Genomic DNA, 18,154 nt, shown 5'->3' with positions numbered 1-18,154 from the left:
TGTCAAAGCGCTTTGAGTACCTTGAAGGTAGAAAAGTGCTATACAAGTATAACCCCAATAGTTTTTACTCTATTATTTCTGTACTACAATGAGTTTGAAAAACAGCTCAAATATCATAAAAACGTTCCTCATTGCTTATTTTGAAAAAAAGAAAACCCCAAATAACGTGCATCTAAAAATCGCCTGTCAAGAAGGAGAGAGAGTTGAACAGAAAGGTATTTTAAGCTGATTAATGCATTTTTTGTTTAAGCTCGTGTTAATTACCCTAAATCTTTTGACATTACTACAAACAACACAATATTTATAATATCAACAAAACCATGGAGCCTGAACACTGCCAGTAAGATTTGGTATCCAAAAAAATGATATTCATATAACAGTGTTTTGGCGATAACCCTCGAAAAAAACGTTTTTTCTTGTTTGGAAAATGTGCCTCTTAAATTTAGTATGAAATTAATATGCAGACTAAAAGCATTGCGATCGCAAATTACGTGTAAAAATAGCCGTGTAAACGTGATCCTGAGACAGCACACATAGTTGTAATAAATAAAATTAATAACTCAAGTTAGTGTAGCGATTCCCATATCAAATGTATTTAGATGCTTATTACATTACACATATAATATAAATATATATACATTTATCATATATGTATATAATAATTAGTATAATATATGTATATGTACACATTCTGGCTACACATAGTTACTTTACATGCAGTCGGCTTTTGGCCCCGGGCCAATTTGCTTTAGCCCAACGCGGCCCCCGGAGTAAAAAAGTTTGGACACCCCTGTTGTAGAGCATTTATTAGTAGCCGGCAAGAAGGTATATTTTTGACGTGACGAAGGTAAACAGAGGTCACAACACCGGAAGTGTACTAACTGAGGGAGCGTGGCTGCAGGATAGAGTTGCCAAATGGGAAATGTTTTTACATGCATGTTATAGAATTTTACATTCCATTTACAATGATAATAATGTTAGTAAATTAGCTATTAAAGCAAACAAAAAAATATGGGGGGGATTTTTTTTTTTTTTTTAAAGAAATACAATCAGGGCTTCACGGTGGGAGAGGGTATAGTGCATCTGCCTCACAATACAAAGGTCCTGAGTAGTCTTGGGTTCAATCCCGGGCTCGGGATCTTTCTGTGTGGAGTTTGCATGTTCTCCCCGTGACTGCGTGGGTTCCCTCCGGGTACTCCGGCTTCCTCCCACCTCCAAAGACATGCACCTGGGGATAAGTTGATTGGCAACACTAAATTGGCCCTAGTGTGTGGATGTGAGTGTGAATGTTGTCTGTCTATCTGTGTTGGCCCTGCGATGAGGTGGCGACTTGTCCAGGGTGTACCCCGCCTTCCGCCCGATTGTAGCTGAGATAGGCTCCAGCGCCCCCCGCGACCCCAAAGCGAATAAGCGGTAGAAAATGGATGGATGGATGGAAATACAATCATGTGTGCTTACGGACTGTATCCCTGCAGACTGTATTGATATACATTGATATATAGTGTACATATTGTGTTTTTATGTTGATTTAATAAAAATTAAAAAAACATTTTTTTTTTTCCTTGTGCGGCCCGGTACCAATCGGCCCGGTGGTTGGGGACCACTGGTCTAAAAGACAGCCAGAGGTTGGTAGATGAAAATAATTTTAATGTTAAAATATAATGTAGGAATGCACCAAATTGCAGGAATTGTAGTCTTGATTTTCAAAATATTATTTCGGGGCTGGCATGGCAGCACTTTGTGCTGTTAAAATTGTTCCTATTTTTTTTCGTCAGTTTATCTATTTTTTCCCTCAAATGGTGCTCATAACCTTGCATTTCATTCTGCTATTGAATTAACACGCTGAGGTGCTGAAAGCAATACACAGAGTGAAACCTCTTGTACCATGTTTGTAATTTAAGAGACGAAGAAAACAAACACACAACATGACAATTTATCCATGGCGGCAACATTATTCATTGTTCATCTTTCATTTATTGTTCAATTAAATGACTTATTATCGGCCCAGGCCTAACCACTGGTGAATAAAGGGGAACTGCACTTTTTGGGAATTTTGTCTATCGTTTACAACCATTACGTAAGACAAGAATTCAGATGTATGTTTTTTTAATGTATTCTCACACGTAAATAAATGCGAGCAAAAGTGTGCTAACAATGGAGCTGACGGGAGGTCCTTTATTCCACCAATGGAGTCCTCTAAATAGCCATCCAGAAACTGACAACTATACTCCCTTTACATTTTTTGACTTGAATATTAACTAGCTGTTAGTGATATTGTTATTATAAGGGCTAACACCGACAAAATATCTATAGTTTGTGATCACAGCGAGCTAACCAGCTTGTGTGGTTATATTAATATCATCGACTGGTGAGCTGCTTTCTAGCCTCGGTGGTCAAGCTTGGACTTTTTTTTTCTGTTTGTTATCATTTCCTGTCAAGTTGCTCTTATTTTGGTTGTATTTCCTGTTTGGTCTCTTAGTTTTGCACTTTTACTTTTTGTTCCTTCTCCTGTCAGCACACGTGTTCCTCATTCTTATAGTTCTTTTAAGTTTCACCGTGTTACCCTCTTCAGTGCTGGTTCAATGTCCCATGTATTCTACAGCGTATGTTCTATATTCCTGAGTTCCTTCTGACAACTGCCTGGTACCTAATTACAAACCCCGTTTCCATATGAGTTGGGAAATTGTGTAAAATGTAAATATAAACGGAATATAATGATTTGCAAATCCTTTTCAACCCATATTCAATTGAATGCACTACAAAGACAATATATTTGATGTTCAAACTCATAAACTTTATTTTTTTTTTGCAAATAATAAACTTAGAATTTCATGCCTGCAACACGTGCCGAAGTAGTTGGGAAAGGGCATGTTCACCACTGTGTTACATGGCCTTTCCTTTTAACAACACTAAGTAAACGTTTGGGAACTGAGGAGACACATTTTTTAAGCTTCTCAGGTAGAATTATTTCCCATTCTTGCTTGATGTACAGCTTAAGTTGTTCAACAGTTCGGGGGTCTCTGTTGTGGTATTTTAGGCTTCATAATGCGCCACACATTTTCAATGGGAGACAGGTCTGGACTACAGGCAGGCCAGTCTAGTACCCGCACTCTTTTACTATGAAGTGATGTAACACTTGGCTTGGCATTGTCTTGCGGAAATAAGCATGGTAACGTTGCTTGGATGGCAACATATTTTTTTTTGATTGAATTATTTATTTCAAACCTGCACAGTACAACAACACACATTTTTTTTTTAAACATTTTGGCAGGGACATTTATGCAAGGCTTGAAAAGGGGTTGGATGAAGCAGATGCTTCATCAAACGTATGTTCCTCCAAAACCTGTATGTACCTTTCAGCAATAATGGCGCCTTCACAGATGTGTAAGTTACCCATGTCTTGGGCACTAATACACCCTCATACCATCACAGATGCTGGCTTTTCAACTTTGCGCCTATAACAATCCGGATGCTTCTTTTCCTCTTTGGTCCGGAGGACACGACGTCCACAGTTTCCAAAAACAATTTGAAATGTGGACTCGTCAGACCACAGAACACTTTTCCACTTTGTATCAGTCCATCTTAGATGAGCTCAGGCCCAGCGAAGCCGACGGCGTTGCTGGGGCTTGCTGATAAACTGTTTTTGCCTTGTATAGGAGAGTTTTAACTTGCACTTACAGATGTAGCGACCAACTGTAGTTACTGACAGTGGGTTTCTGAAGTGTTCCTGAGCCCATGTGGTGATATCCTTTACACACTGATGTCGCTTGTTGATGCAGTACAGCCTGAGGGATCGAAGGTCACAGGCTTAGCTGCTTATGTGCAGTGAATTCTCCAGATTCTCTGAACCCTTTGATGATATTACGGACCGTAGATGGTGAAATCCCTAATTTCCTTGCAATAGCTGGTTGAGAAAGGTTTTTCTTAAACTGTTCAACAATTTGCTCACGCATTTGTTGACAAAGTGGTGACCCTCGCCCCATCCTTGTTTGTGAATGACTGAGTATTTCATGGAATCTACTTTTATACCCAATCATGGCACCCACCTGTTCCCAATTTGCCTGTTCACCTGTGGGATGTTCCAAATAAGTGTTTGATGAGCATTCCTCAACTTTATCAGTATTTATTGCCACCTTTCCCAACTTCTTTGTCACGTGTTGCTGCCATCAAATTCTAAAGTTAATGATTATTTGCAAAACAAAAATGTTTATCAGTTTGAACATCAAATATGTTGTCTTTGTAGCATATTCAACTGAATATGGGTTGAAAATGAATTGCAAATTATTGTATTCCGTTTATATTTACATCTAACACAATTTCCCAACTCATATGGAAACGAGGTTTGTAAAATACCTACCCACCTACCTGCACATCACTTATCTTCTCTGCATACTGGGATCACAGCCCAGATATATGGCGTTATATTTGTATAACGTTTTAAATGTAGAAACAAAAAAATCATAATATGACCCCTTAATGCACCTTCTAATCTGGTGCGCCTTTTGTATGAAAACCGACCGCTCATCGGCAGTGCGCCTTATAATCTGGTGCGCCCTATGGTTAAACAAATACGGTAAAAATTCTGCCTGGTGAACTGATGTTGGGAAAGTGTCAATCAATATCCTTTATTTAACCAGGTAAAAACTCATTTAAATTAAAATCTATTTTCCAAGAGTGAGCTGACCAAAAGGGCAGCAAAACAAAGTTACATAAATACATTTAACAACAAAAACAGCAGCAGTCACACACCACAATTAAAAATTTAATGATTTGCATATCTTAACATAAAAACATGTGATAGGTCAAAACAATGTATACAAAGTTTCAGTAAAAACAACACAATGCCCAATAGAAACGGTTTCTCGATCCTTTAAAATTGCCTGAAATTCCCCCAAAGTGACCAGCTCAGGCAACTTTAGATCCTTCTGTAAGTTCTTCCATGACCATGGAGCAGCATATCTGAAAGCTTTTTTTCCCCAAGACTTGTGCTCGCTCTAGGAACAAACATCTTAAGTATGTCCTGCGACTGGAATCTCAACACAAAAAAGAACAGAGAACATAAATAAGAGGGAACCAGACAAAGAACTGATTTATATATAAAACACAACCATAGAGACAATCTGCGTACTGATAAAGATGGACAGTTTGCCTTTGCAAATAAAGTGCACTGGTAGACAAGGTTACCACAACCAGTAATAAAACGTAAAGCACAGTGATAAACAGTATCCAGTTTTTTCAAGTAAGTGTCGGGTGCATTCATAAAAAGCAAGTCTCCATAATCTAGCAAAGGCATAAAAGTGGTCAGAATCAAGTGCTCCCTCCTTAAAATGTTCATTAAAGCAATTAAGTATGGCATATTTGTCAGTTGGACTACACGAGTCTTTCATGATACAAGTTGGCAGATCATTTGTGGTTTCACTTCCATTGGATGTTTTTAAGACTTTCCAGAATTTATTGGGATCATTTAAGCTACTGATAGTTTGTGCAAGATAAAACTCAGATTTTTGACTGTTACGGCTCAGGCTCCTGCCGCCTCTCATCCATCTATGTGCTCCAATGAGGGCGCCTCTGGACACGCCCACGGTCGTTCCCTTCCTGCGTAACAAGGACCTTCACCTTCCGGTATCATCTCAAAAGTTGGCACCACGCTACGTGGGACCATTTCCCATAGAGATGATCATCAACCCGGTCTCCGCACGTCTCACTCTACCAAAATCTATGAAGTCTTACCCAGTTATCCACGTTTCTCAGATTAGTTTCTCAGTTCTCTCTCGGCCCCTGTCCCTGTTCCCCCCCCTTCCAGGGTTCTTGAGAGCGGTGACCCGGTTTGGACCGTCAAGGAGATTATTAGGGTTCGTCGACAGGGTAGGGGTTTAGTGGATTGGGAGGGTTATGGTCCTGAGGACCGATCCTGGTTTCCGGCCTCCTACTTCGCAGACCCATCACTTTTGGAGGACTTCTACAGGACTCACCCTGATGCACCTTGACGCTTATCGGGAGCCTCGCATAAGGAGGGGTGTACTGTTACGGCTCAGGCTCCTGCCGCCTCTCATCCATCTGTGCGCTCCAGGGAGCGCGCCTCTGGACACGCCTACGGGCGTTCCCCTCCTGCTGCGGCCGGCGCAACCTGCGTTCCAGTGCCAGAACATAGCTACATGTCGCAGTCCTGTAAGCCTACACGCCTCTAGCTCCCTCTCCTTGGGCATTCTCGCTCTCCGTGTTTCCCCACCTCTGTGCTCATCGTGTGTTGTCTTTTGTCGTGATCCCGCAGTCCCTCTTCTTTCCATGGATTCAAGCTGTGTGTCTTGTCTCCCCGGATTCCCTCTGGTCTTCTTGCTGCCTTCCTGGATCTCGACCTCTCGCCTGGACACGGACTCTTGACGCCTCGTTCCTGCCCTTGACCCGACCCCTGCCCACGGACTTCCGAGCTTGCTTTACCCTTCCTGGACTTCCGCCTCTCACTCAACACGCACGTTCAACAACCCCCGGTAAGACACAACACATAGTCACACATACTTCTTAGGTTTAATTACACACTCCACTTCCTTGTGTTTAACAAACACTCCTCAAACTATCAACGCCCCAGTCTCAGTCGTCTCCTTCTCCATAGTCCGGTCACATTGACTTCATGACAAAAGAAGTAAAGCAATTTCTGAACGGCCTAATAACCACCCAGTCAGCCTGGGATTTGGTATTTTTAGCCTTGGCCCAGGCAGCATTGCTTTCTTTTAGTAGTCTGGACAGCTCAAGAAAGACCAAGGATTATTTATACCTTTCACTCTGAATTTACGTAGACGAGCATGTTTGTCTATAATGTTGAAAAATGCATCATGAAAATAATTCCAAGCCAACTCAACATCATTAAAAAAGTGATTCTGGCCCAATCAAAGAGCCATAAATCATGATTAAAAAGCTTGCTCACAAAAATGCTTAAAATTATTTGTGACCTCACTTTTGGGATCTTAGCTTGCCTAACAGTGGCAATAACACAGCGGTCACTCAAATAATTTTCAAAAATATAAAGATCAGCATTTGTTGATAAAAAAGATCTTGAAAGAGAAGATTTCTCGGGCATTTAAGTTTTGGACAGGTTGGGCTGCTAATTTGCTGTGTAAGATTTAAAGATTCAGAGGTTGATTTAAACCCATCAGAGACGGACGACAATCAGTTCCAAATCCCAAGTCTGAGTAATCATACAAAGAAAACATTAAATGCAAACATTTGATGATTGCTGCGGAGGTTGCAAACATTTTGTATTTGTTGAGTGATCTTTCAGTTTTTCATCTACGCTCTGTATGACAACAAACAAACCAAATGAGAGGCAGGTAGAGTATTACAGCTGCCTTATAATGATTTACTGTCATTTGTGACACAAAATCTATACTTGACCTTATAAATAAGCAGGACAGAATGGTTTAAGAACCCGAATCAAATATATTAATGTTAAACATTACATTCAACACACCGCTAAAATGTGGTCAAAGCTCTGTACAACCACCAAGCCAACTAAAACAAATACAGACCTGTTGTATAACGATTCAAGACTAGTTCTGCTGCTTGGAACACTGATTAAAAGCATCTACAATAATTGTATTATTGTACAAAAAGTATTATTACATGAAGATACATGTTACAGCGTGACAGGAAGAAAAAGTAATAAATAAAACCCATCAAAGACATTAATCACTTGCTCAGTTTGTAAGTAGTTTTATTCTAAAAAACATATATTTAAAAAAAAAAAAGTGTTTCTATATTTAATTCACTATACACAGAATAAAAATGTATGTATTTTTAAATTATTTTCAACTACAGTATGTTGTATATTTCGGAGAACCAACGTCCTTGACAATAAACATTTGATTTTGGCCCATTTATTGGTTTATAGTTATTAATTACAGGAGCACTATGCTGTTCGTGTCTATTGTGTTTGCTAGCAAGGTTAAAATGTCAGTGCAAGGATCTGCCAATGTGTTTAAAGTGGTCCAGTGTGGTCATGGGTGTGATCGAGAAATTGGCATGATTTGCTATGATGATATTTAGTGTGAATGTTGTCTGTTGGCCCTGCAATGAGGTGGCGACTTGTCCAGGGTGTACCCCGCCTTCCGCCCGAATGCAGCTGAGATAGGCTCCAGCACCCCCCACGACCCCGAAAGGGACAAGCTGTAGAAAATGGATGGATATTGTTTTCTTTAAAAAGGCTAAAAAACTGTATACATACATTGTATATATTGTATCGTTTTGCCATATTTTTGTATTGTTCCTGCCTTTTGTATAATGTACTTTGTTGAGATTTTGTGTCTAGAGACTTTTAATGAGTTTTTTTTAATAGCCCTGGCTTACAGCTAATACAAACCCCAACATTCAGTATTTCATGAAATGTTGTATATTATAAAAAACGTTAATATTGCTTACAATTGAACTACAATGAAAAAAAAAATACCTGGAAATATTTCCTGAACCTTTACAGGGGTCATATTATGATTTTTTCCCCTACATTTTAAACAACTCATTGTGGTCAACATAACATGTAATGGTGGTTCTTTGATAAAAAAATTGTGCATTGATTTTGTTTTACAGACCTACTGTATCTTCAAGCAACTTTTTGGCTCCCTCCTAAAACAAGCCTTTTTAACAGGTGGAGTTGTTAAATGCAAATGAGCCCCTCATCACTCAGTCCTTCACGCTGTCTGAACCTTTGTTCCCGCTGTGGCAGCCATGTTCTGTAGTTTTTGAAATAAGCTTCCCGCCAAGTACTAAAAAAATATCCTACAACATTTTGAATAACCTAAATGGTAATTTACACACTTATAGAACATAAAAATGCCTGAAAAAAAAAAAAATAGTAAAACATGTGTTTAACAAAACTTACTAACCGGATACTTTCTTGCTTTTATCGTGCACTATTGGTTCTACGACACCAGCTACACCCGACAGGTACTTATGGCCATCGGTGACCGCCACCAGCCATCTGTTTTGAGTGACTTTCACCACACGCACAACATCCCAGATGATAGAGCGAGATCGACGGGCTCGCTGTGGTTTGTTGTCGGCATACAAGGATGATGCAGGCGGAGGACGGAGAAGAAGTAAAAGAGAGGCTGAATGTGTAGTACTATTTGCTAAGGCTAAACCTCTACCAAGTCTAACTTTCCAATGATTAAAAGTTAAAGTTAAAGTACCACTGATAGTCACACACACACTAGGTGTGGTGAAATTACCCTCTGCATTTGACCCATCTCCTTGTTTCACCCCCTGGGAGGTGAGGGGAACAGTGAGCAGCAGCGGTGGCCGTGCTCGGGAATCGTTTTGGTGATTTAACCCCCAATTCCAACCCTTGATGCTGAGTGCCAAGCAGGGAGGTAATGGGTCTCATTTTTATAGTCTTTGGTATGACTCGACCGGGGTTTGAACTCACAACCTACCGATCTCAGGGTGGACACTCTAACCACAAGGCCACTGAGCCGGAGATCCTGAATGTATACTGCACATGTTTGTATAGACAATACAAAGCTTTTCTATTCTATATAATGTTAACAACTCCAATATACTTCCGCTTGACCCCTTGTAAACAATAGGCTAAGGGCTATAAGCTATGCTACGAGTTAAATCGCAATAAGGTATTGGATCAGTGAGCACTGATCCAATTAAGAGTAGTTTTTAGGAAAAAATCATTCTTTATATTGCCGAAGGATAGTGACGTTGTTGTCTTACATTGAACGGCTACGCTCGCTACACAAAAAATTGAGCTAACATTGCTAATATATCATTCACAGATTTCTAACCTACTGTTATTACTTACCGTTTCATTGACTCCGTTTACGCTGCACACCAAATCTGAGTTTTCCCCCTCAAGCATACTTGCCAACCCTCCCGGATTTTCCGGGAGACTCCCGAAATTCAGCGCCTCTCCCGAAAACCTCCCGGGACAAATTTTCTCCCGAAAATCTCCCGAAATTCAGGCGGACTCAGGTCCTCCACAATATAAAATAGCGTACCTGCCCAATCACGTTATAACTATAGAATGATGTAGGGCGAGTTCTTGGTTTCTTATGTGGGTTTATTGTTAGGCAGTTTCATTAACGTCCTCCCAGCGTGGCAACAACACACAACAACAGCAGTCACTTTTTTGTATACCGTAAAGCAGTCCGTCTGCCGTAAACAGCAAAGTTGTGACACTCTTAAACAGGACAATACTGCCATCTAGTGCATTTGATTAAAGCACTTTTGTGCGTGCCACACATCAATGCATCATCAGAGAGGGTGTTCAGCATGGTTCGAAAAATAGTGACAGAATAGAACAAGGATGGACAATTCAACCCTTAACTCAACAATGAGTAGATGAGTGTTATGTGTGTGTATATGTGTAAATAAATGAACACTGAAATTCAAGTATTTATTTTATATATATATATATATATATATATATGAAATACTTGACGTTCAGTGAATTCTAGCTATATATATATATATATATATATATATATATAAATAAATGAAATACTTGACTTGGTGAATTCTAGCTGTAAATATACTCCTCCCCTTTTAGCCACGCCCCCCCCATCCCGAAATCAGAGGTCTCAAGGTTGGCAAGTATGCCCTCAAGTGACACTGATCGGATTTTTTTGACCAGTCTAAACGCTGCAAAGTGTTTCAAATCTGATTTGTTTTGCATCAGATTCAGGCCACATCAGGAGATAGTCAAAATTGGAATTGGATTTTTTCAAATGTGACTTCAGGCTAAATGCAATGCGACCTGAATGCGACTTTTTCGTCAGCTTTGGGCGATTCACGTCATTCCTGTGCGCGGGGAAAGACGTAGCCCACCAGCGGTTTCGGTAAGCAAAGTCTATATTCGATGGTCGAATTTTCGGTGCATCACTAGTCAATAGTGCACAAATAATAGGCTATATGTAATATATGAATATAAATGTTGATTCCAAATAACTTACGATTGTTGAAGGACTGTAGTTGACGCTGTGGTGTATTTGCCTACATGTGAGTTGAAAGATAAAGCTAACGTTGATCCACGATGATGTTCGTGCCTCCTCTACTTAACAGTAGGGCTGCAACTAACAATTAATTTGATAATCGATTAATCTGTTGATTATTACTTTGATTAATCAATTAATAATCGGATAAAAGAGACAAACTACATTTCTATCCTTTTCAGTATTTTATTGAAAAAAACCCAGCATACTGGCGCCATGTTCTTTTAACTTGCCAAATAAAACAAGGAAAATGTTACAAAAATGCACACTTTTGACACCCCTGCTATAGACAATAAAAAATTAAATCTGATAAATCTATCAATAAAAAGCAGAGCCTGACGACGCATGCGCGTTTATCACAACTCTCTCGCTTTCTCTGTCTCTCCTCCTCCCTCACGAATGCTGCTGCGCACACCTCCCCAATTTGTTTTGTTTTTAACCTTCTTAACCCTGAACGTACATTGAAAATACACACAACCCTAACTCAAAATGCCGGACATTTGAGGCATTTAAGAAACACCGCCCGACAGCCCCGCAAAAGCGGACATGTCCGGTGAAAAGAGGCTGTATGGTCAGGACCTAGCCCGGCTATAGCAGCGATCAGTTTCACCGGACATGACCTCTTTTGCTAGCATGCTAGCAGCTAACAGACTACGATAGACTGACCATACGTCCTTTTTTCACCGGACATGTCCTCTTTTGTGGAGCTGTCAGGGCGGGGTTTCATAAATGCCTCAAATGTCCGGCATTTTGAGTATTGTTTACTGTCACACCCAGGCTGGGGTGAAGGTAATGTAACCTTTGCAAACCAGACTTTTAAATCAAGGACGGCAAGGCACGCAGTTGGTAACAGTTTACAAACATTTATTGAAATCCCAAAAAGTGTCAAGAGGTGAACAACGACAGAAAAAACAAAGCACCCACAATCTGTAATGGTAATAAATAGAGACACTATTAGTATCGTATATTATATATAGTACATTTATATTCTATATACATTTCGAAGTTGCATGCGTTAAATAGGCCTATATAATTAATCAAAATAAGCATATTAAAAATAATCAAAAGATAAATCATTCATTATATCAAAATACATGTATTCATAATCAAAGGTCAATAATCAAATATGTCAAAGTAAAGAATTAACTAATCAAAACAGATTTAGCAAAATCAATTAGCAGTCAACAAAACTCATTTAGCCGGTTACAACACAACATAATCTCATCATCAAAATAATCACCTCAGTAGATGTTTGATGCATGGAGACCGAAACTCTTGCTCAGGACAGAGATCCTCCTCTGGCAGTGACCGACAGCAGACTGTCAGAAAAACGGCATTTTCCAACTTAAATAGCCCTTAGCCCCGCCCACTAGCTGGGACCAATTTGACAGGGGAAATTAAGAAAACAGTTATTTTGTAAATTTCACCATAAATAACCATCACATGTCTAAAAAGTATTCACATGGTACTTTTGCATGTGTAGAGCAGTCATTTTTGTACACAGTATATTCAGGCTTAGACAACACAACTTTTAAATGTCCAGTGTCCTTCTGTAACACCCAGCATTTGAAGATCATGGTTCGACCCAAATTTGGCCTAATTAGTGAATGCAGGTGTGGTCACCTATATAAAGCCCTCAACCCCACCCTGACTCTTTTGGTCAATTGTTCAGAGCCATGGTGAGTGACAGGTAGCAATTTGTTGGTTGAGCACATGCTTTTCACTGGCTAACAAGATTGAATGTTTGTGTCCATGTTGAGCTTCCCAACAAATGTGCACGGTTTGTGAGGAAGTCCAAAGGTCAAACAGTGACAGTGTGGGGTCAAACTGTCACATTTACACAACGTGCAGTACGCTACTTAATATGTCCGTGTGGAAACTCGTTCGGTACACCTCTGCACCGAACCGAAACCCCCGTACCGAAACGGTTCGATACAAATACACGTACCGTTACACCCCTATTATTTTGATTATTGTTTCTCAGCTGTTTGTAAATGTTGCAGTTTATAAATAAAGGTTAAAAAAATACAATAAAATAAATAATTGTAGCCTCTGCGCATGCGCATAGCATAGATCCAACCAATCGATGACTAAATTAATCGCCAACTATTTTTAGAATCAATTTAATCGATTAGTTGTTGCAGCCCTACTTAACAGCCATAAAAAGATTAGAACCCTCACTAATATATTACACTGCATATATCTGTTCATATATTATATTACTTTCATTTATTTTCACGTAAAAAAATGCAGATTTTTAAGATGTGGCGACCATATCTATGGTGGCATCTTTTATTTTATTTGGTAGTCGTAGTAGCGACTACCTTGTTAATTTGCGGAATCCGGTCTCCTTCCTTTGTTTTCACTTTATCGAAGCGCGCATGCAAGTGACGTCGAGGCCACATTGGGGCCTTTGCGCGTTTACACTGGAGTCTGATAAAGATCACAGTGTAAACAGTCAGCTGGAAAAAAATTTAACTTCGAAAAAAAACAGATTTTGGCCATTTTGGCCTGCACTGTAAACGTAGCCATTGTCTCCACAATTGCCATAAATAGTAGGCACCTAGCCTGCCATTAAAAGTAGTTGTGTTTTGATTTTTCTCGGAAAATCGATCGTGATACTGGCGCAAGTTTATGAAGCAGGACATTTCGAAGTGGTTTGCACACACAAGGAGCGACTTCTTCACAGTTGAAGGCACATTGCCACGAATCATAGTTAAAAGTAAAGCACTTCTTACTTCAAATGAGGCTGAAAATGTATGTAGTGACTTTTGCTGGTCAAAGCAACCAACAACAGAGCATTTTCGTTCATTGGGTTTCATAATACACATGTGGACTCGTACATAAATTAAAACTTGCAAAGTCGCGCAAAGCTTTTTGGGTAAATATTTACTATATATGGTAAATATTTTTCTGACATCACAGGACAAAGCAAATTCCAAATGGCTCGTTTGGCGGAAGTTTGAAGGAAGGCAAGTTTATTTGATAAATATCTCCTCAATGCCTCCGTGGTTTGATTTTTGAATTTTCAGGACTTATGCAGATCACAAAAACACAAAAGCAGGTACCAATAGGCAAGAAAAGTTGGTTTTGCCTTTAAATGACCTCACAGTCTGAATTGTCCACTACTTGTGGACAATATTCTCATTTACTAAGCTGCCCCTGTATACTGCATGTAGGTACGCAGAAATACTGTTAATTAAGGTTAATGGAATACTGATATTATCCATCCATCCATCCATCTTCTTCCGCTTATCCGAGGTCGTGTTGCGGGGGCAGCAGCTTAAGCAGGGAAGCCCAGACTTCCCTCTCCCCAGCCACTTCGCCCAGCTCCTCCCGGGGGATCCCGAGGCGTTCCCAGGCCAGCCGGGAGAGATAGTCTTCCCAGCGTGTCCTGGGTCTTCCCCGTGGCCTCCTACCGGTCGGACGTGCCCGAAACACCTTCCTAGGGAGGCGTTCGGGTGGCATCCTGACCAGATGCCCGAACCACCTCATCCGGCTCCTCTCGATGTGGAGGAGCAGCGGCTTTACTTTGAGCTCCCCCCGAATGACAGAGCTTCTCACCCTATCTCTAAGGGAGAGCCCCGCCACTCGGCGGAGGAAACTCATTTCGGCCGCTTGTACCCGTGATCTTGTCCTTTCGGTCATGACCCAAAGCTCATGACCATAGGTGAGGATGGGAACGTAGATCGACCGGTAAATCGAGAGCTTTGCCTTCCGGCTCAGCTCCTTCTTCACCACAACGGATCGATAAAGCGTCCGCATTACTGAAGACGCCGCACCGATCCGCCTGTCGATCTCACGATCCACTCTTCCCCCACTCGTGAACAAGACTCCGAGGTACTTGAACTCCTCCACTTGGGGCAAGATCTCCTCCCCAACCCGGAGATGGCACTCCACCCTTTTCCGGGAGAGAACCATGGACTCGGACTTGGAGGTGCTGATTCCCATCCCAGTCGCTGATATTAATTATTTGTAATTACTTCATTTTAACAATATTTTTCATGTTGGCCATTTATTGAAAACTGTATTCAAACTCATACAGACAGATCAAACATTTAAGTCCCATGTCATTTTATGTCAGGCTTTCACACTGTAATGGCCTCCTGAAGGCAAATGCAAAAAGGCTTTTGTCTTTGAAGGGGGAAAGATTGCTGAAGCAAGCAAGGCCTCTTTCACCGGACCATTTCTGCCGAGGTTGGACACAGTAAGACAGTGATTTAAAATTTCTTAAAATATCCTGAGGGTCATCCTGAAGGGCCAAAAAAGTCTGGTGGTAGACAAAAAAAACAACTTACCGGCACAAAGCCAGAGGAGCCGACCTACTTGTCGACTCAAATGAGCCCTAACTGATTCTGGCTGAAGCCCAGCAATACTAGAGTGGAATTTGCGAGAGAGGAGCTAGAGGTAGAGTAACCGATCAATGGGCCACCTATCAGCATTGGCCAATGTCTGTGAAAAAGTATGTGATCGGTCAATGTCCATTAATGTTTTTTAATGCTGATGACAAGCTGATCCCCTTTGGCTGATTTTTTTTTTTTATTATTGGACCCCCAGCTGACAGAGGCACCTATCAGCTAACTATGTATCTCCATACACAATGTGAAGCCTCTCCCCTAAGTTAATAATTACATCCACTGCCGCAAAAAAACCAACTAATATCTTACAAGAGGCTAAACATGTAACACATGGAGTAAACACAGGCAGGAGCAGATAAGAAGGCGTGCTAATCGCTAAACTAGCCGCTAACCCAGCTTGAAAAAACACAGGACATTTGTGCTTAGAACACCAAGGATATTGTCAGTATATGATCAATACAGTGGATCTCGATTTACAAATGCCTCTATTTGTGACCTTTGCGGATTAGGAACGTTTACATCGCGCCAAATATCTCATGTCTCGACGTACGAATGCTTCATTTATTCATTTTGCATGCCCCTTGAAGCCATCAGGGGTTGATATTATGATATCACAGCCTGTACACGCGGAAACAGCCATTTCAAAAGAGGCGGACCCACCTACGTCACATCCTGTTTACATTTTGTACAAACAGGCGCGGCCATTTCAACCACCAACGAGCCTTATTTGTGTGTGTGATAACATTTAAGCTAGCTGTAATGTTGTGTGTGGATAAAAAAATAGATTGTTGACCCATTACCCCCTTATGTTGGTTTAAAATATACAGTGAATTGCGGCGTATAAATGTAACATTTCCTCCAACGCCACAACAGGCTGATACAAGGGAGAACACAACAGGCACTGTATGTAGTAGTTTTTTACAGTACTGTAGTCACTACAGTAGGGGTTTACAGTATACAGCAGTATAGTGGAGCGCACCTACATACAGACAAGTGCAATCATGGTTACAGTAAAAGTGTGTACTGCAAGGACCAGTTCTGACCAAATAACTGTATGTTTGTTTCTCTAGAGTTGAAAGATTGCCACGTGCAGGTGGGAGGGCTTCAAGATTCACACCGGTCCAAGAAGTCCTCATTGTGGATATGGTATGCAAGAACAATGTGATGAGACTACGGGAGATACGGGAGAAAATTATTGATGACAATTTGAACTTTCGGACCACTGACAATGTCAGCCTGACAACCATAGACAGAGTCCTCAAGTGCCAGAGAGTACGCATGATGCAGGGCTATAGGGTACCCATTGAGCGCAACTCTGACAGAATAAAACACCTACGTCACCAGTATGTGCAAGTAAGTACAGTACAATCCATGTACACGGTGGACTACAGTACTTTACATACAATATTATACTATCGTACTGTAATGTGCTGTATTGACCGTCTTTCCGAACACCTGAAAACGCTATTTGTTTCCACAGAGGATCTTCGGGTTGGAGTCCATGGCCAGACCCCATGAATTTATGGGGTCTGGCATCAACTTCACAAAAAAGAGGAGGAGAGGCCGTAACATCATAAGACGGAGAGCTATCGTGGAGGAAACATCACTCTCTGCGCTGCCATGAATTTTAGAGGGCTTCTCCACCGGCATGCTGAACTCTGCGCCTACAACACTGAGTGCCTCCTCACCATTCAAGGAGAGCTCAGAGATGTCTTGCATGACCGTCACCACCTGAATGCTAGGCCAGCTGATCACCACGACCAGCAGATTCCGGAGCCTGCTGATCTTTCCATATATTTCATCCTCTGGGACAATGTTATTTTCCATCGCAGCATCCAGGTCAGAGAGTGGTTTAACATCAACCAGCAATTTATTAATGTGTGTCTGCCACCCTACTCTCCATTCCTAAACCCAATAGAAAAGTTCTTCTTATCATGGCGGTGGAAGGTCTATGACCACCAACCCTACACCAGAGAGAACCTTCTCAGGGCTATGGGTGTGGCTGTGAAGGTGTTCCAAGGCTCGGTGCGGCATTCCCACGTTGTTTGACTATGGACAATATTGCCTGTGATGTTGATGAGGTCCTGTGGCCCGAACCAGCCCGACGACGTGATGTAACTATTTATGTGACCTTTCCCATGAAACGCACAAATCTATAGTACATAAACGACCTATACATATTTGAGAAAAGGGGTTTATCAAATGCATCCTGGCAGCATACATGCCAACCTTGAGACCTCCGATTTCGGGAGGTGGCTGGGGGCGTGGCGTGGTTGGGGGCGTGGTTAAGAGGGGAGGAGTATATTAACAGCTAGAATTCACCAAGTCAAGCATTTCATATATATATATATATATATATATATATATATATATATATATATATATATATATATATATATATATATATATATATATATATATATATATATATATATATATACACATATACATATATATATATATACACATATACAGGTAAAAGCCAGTAAATTAGACTATTTTGAAAAACTTGATTTATTTCAGTAATTGCATTCAAAAGGTGTAACTTGTACATTATATTTATTCATTGCACACAGACTGATGCATTCAAATGTTTATTTCATTTAATTTTGATGATTTGAAGTGGCAACAAATGAAAATCCAAAATTCCGTGTGTCACAAAATTAGAATATTACTTAAGGCTAATACAAAAAAGGGATTTTTAGAAATGTTGGCCAACTGAAAAGTATGAAAATGAAAAATATGAGCATGTACAATACTCAATACTTGGTTGGAGCTCCTTTTGCCTCAATTACTGCGTTAATGCGG

The 18,154-nt window shown here is 40.6% G+C and overlaps 1 protein-coding gene and 1 long non-coding RNA gene across 2 annotated transcripts in view; one reads left to right on the top strand and one right to left on the bottom strand.

The window, feature by feature from the left end:
- Positions 1–18,154, bottom strand: part of ntm (neurotrimin) — a 492,772-nt gene that overhangs the window by 379,950 nt on the left and 94,668 nt on the right. The window lies entirely within an intron of this gene.
- Positions 12,652–17,475, top strand: LOC133607088 (uncharacterized). Its single transcript, XR_009815374.2, has 3 exons — positions 12,652–12,667; positions 16,417–16,699; positions 16,827–17,475. It is a non-coding gene; the product is annotated as an uncharacterized lncRNA (long non-coding RNA).

This window comes from Nerophis lumbriciformis, linkage group LG09 (assembly GCF_033978685.3).
Source record: "Nerophis lumbriciformis linkage group LG09, RoL_Nlum_v2.1, whole genome shotgun sequence".
NCBI classification, from domain to species: domain Eukaryota; kingdom Metazoa; phylum Chordata; class Actinopteri; order Syngnathiformes; family Syngnathidae; genus Nerophis; species Nerophis lumbriciformis.
Note: the sequence above shows the minus strand (reverse complement) of the source record. Positions and strands in the feature narration are given on the sequence as shown.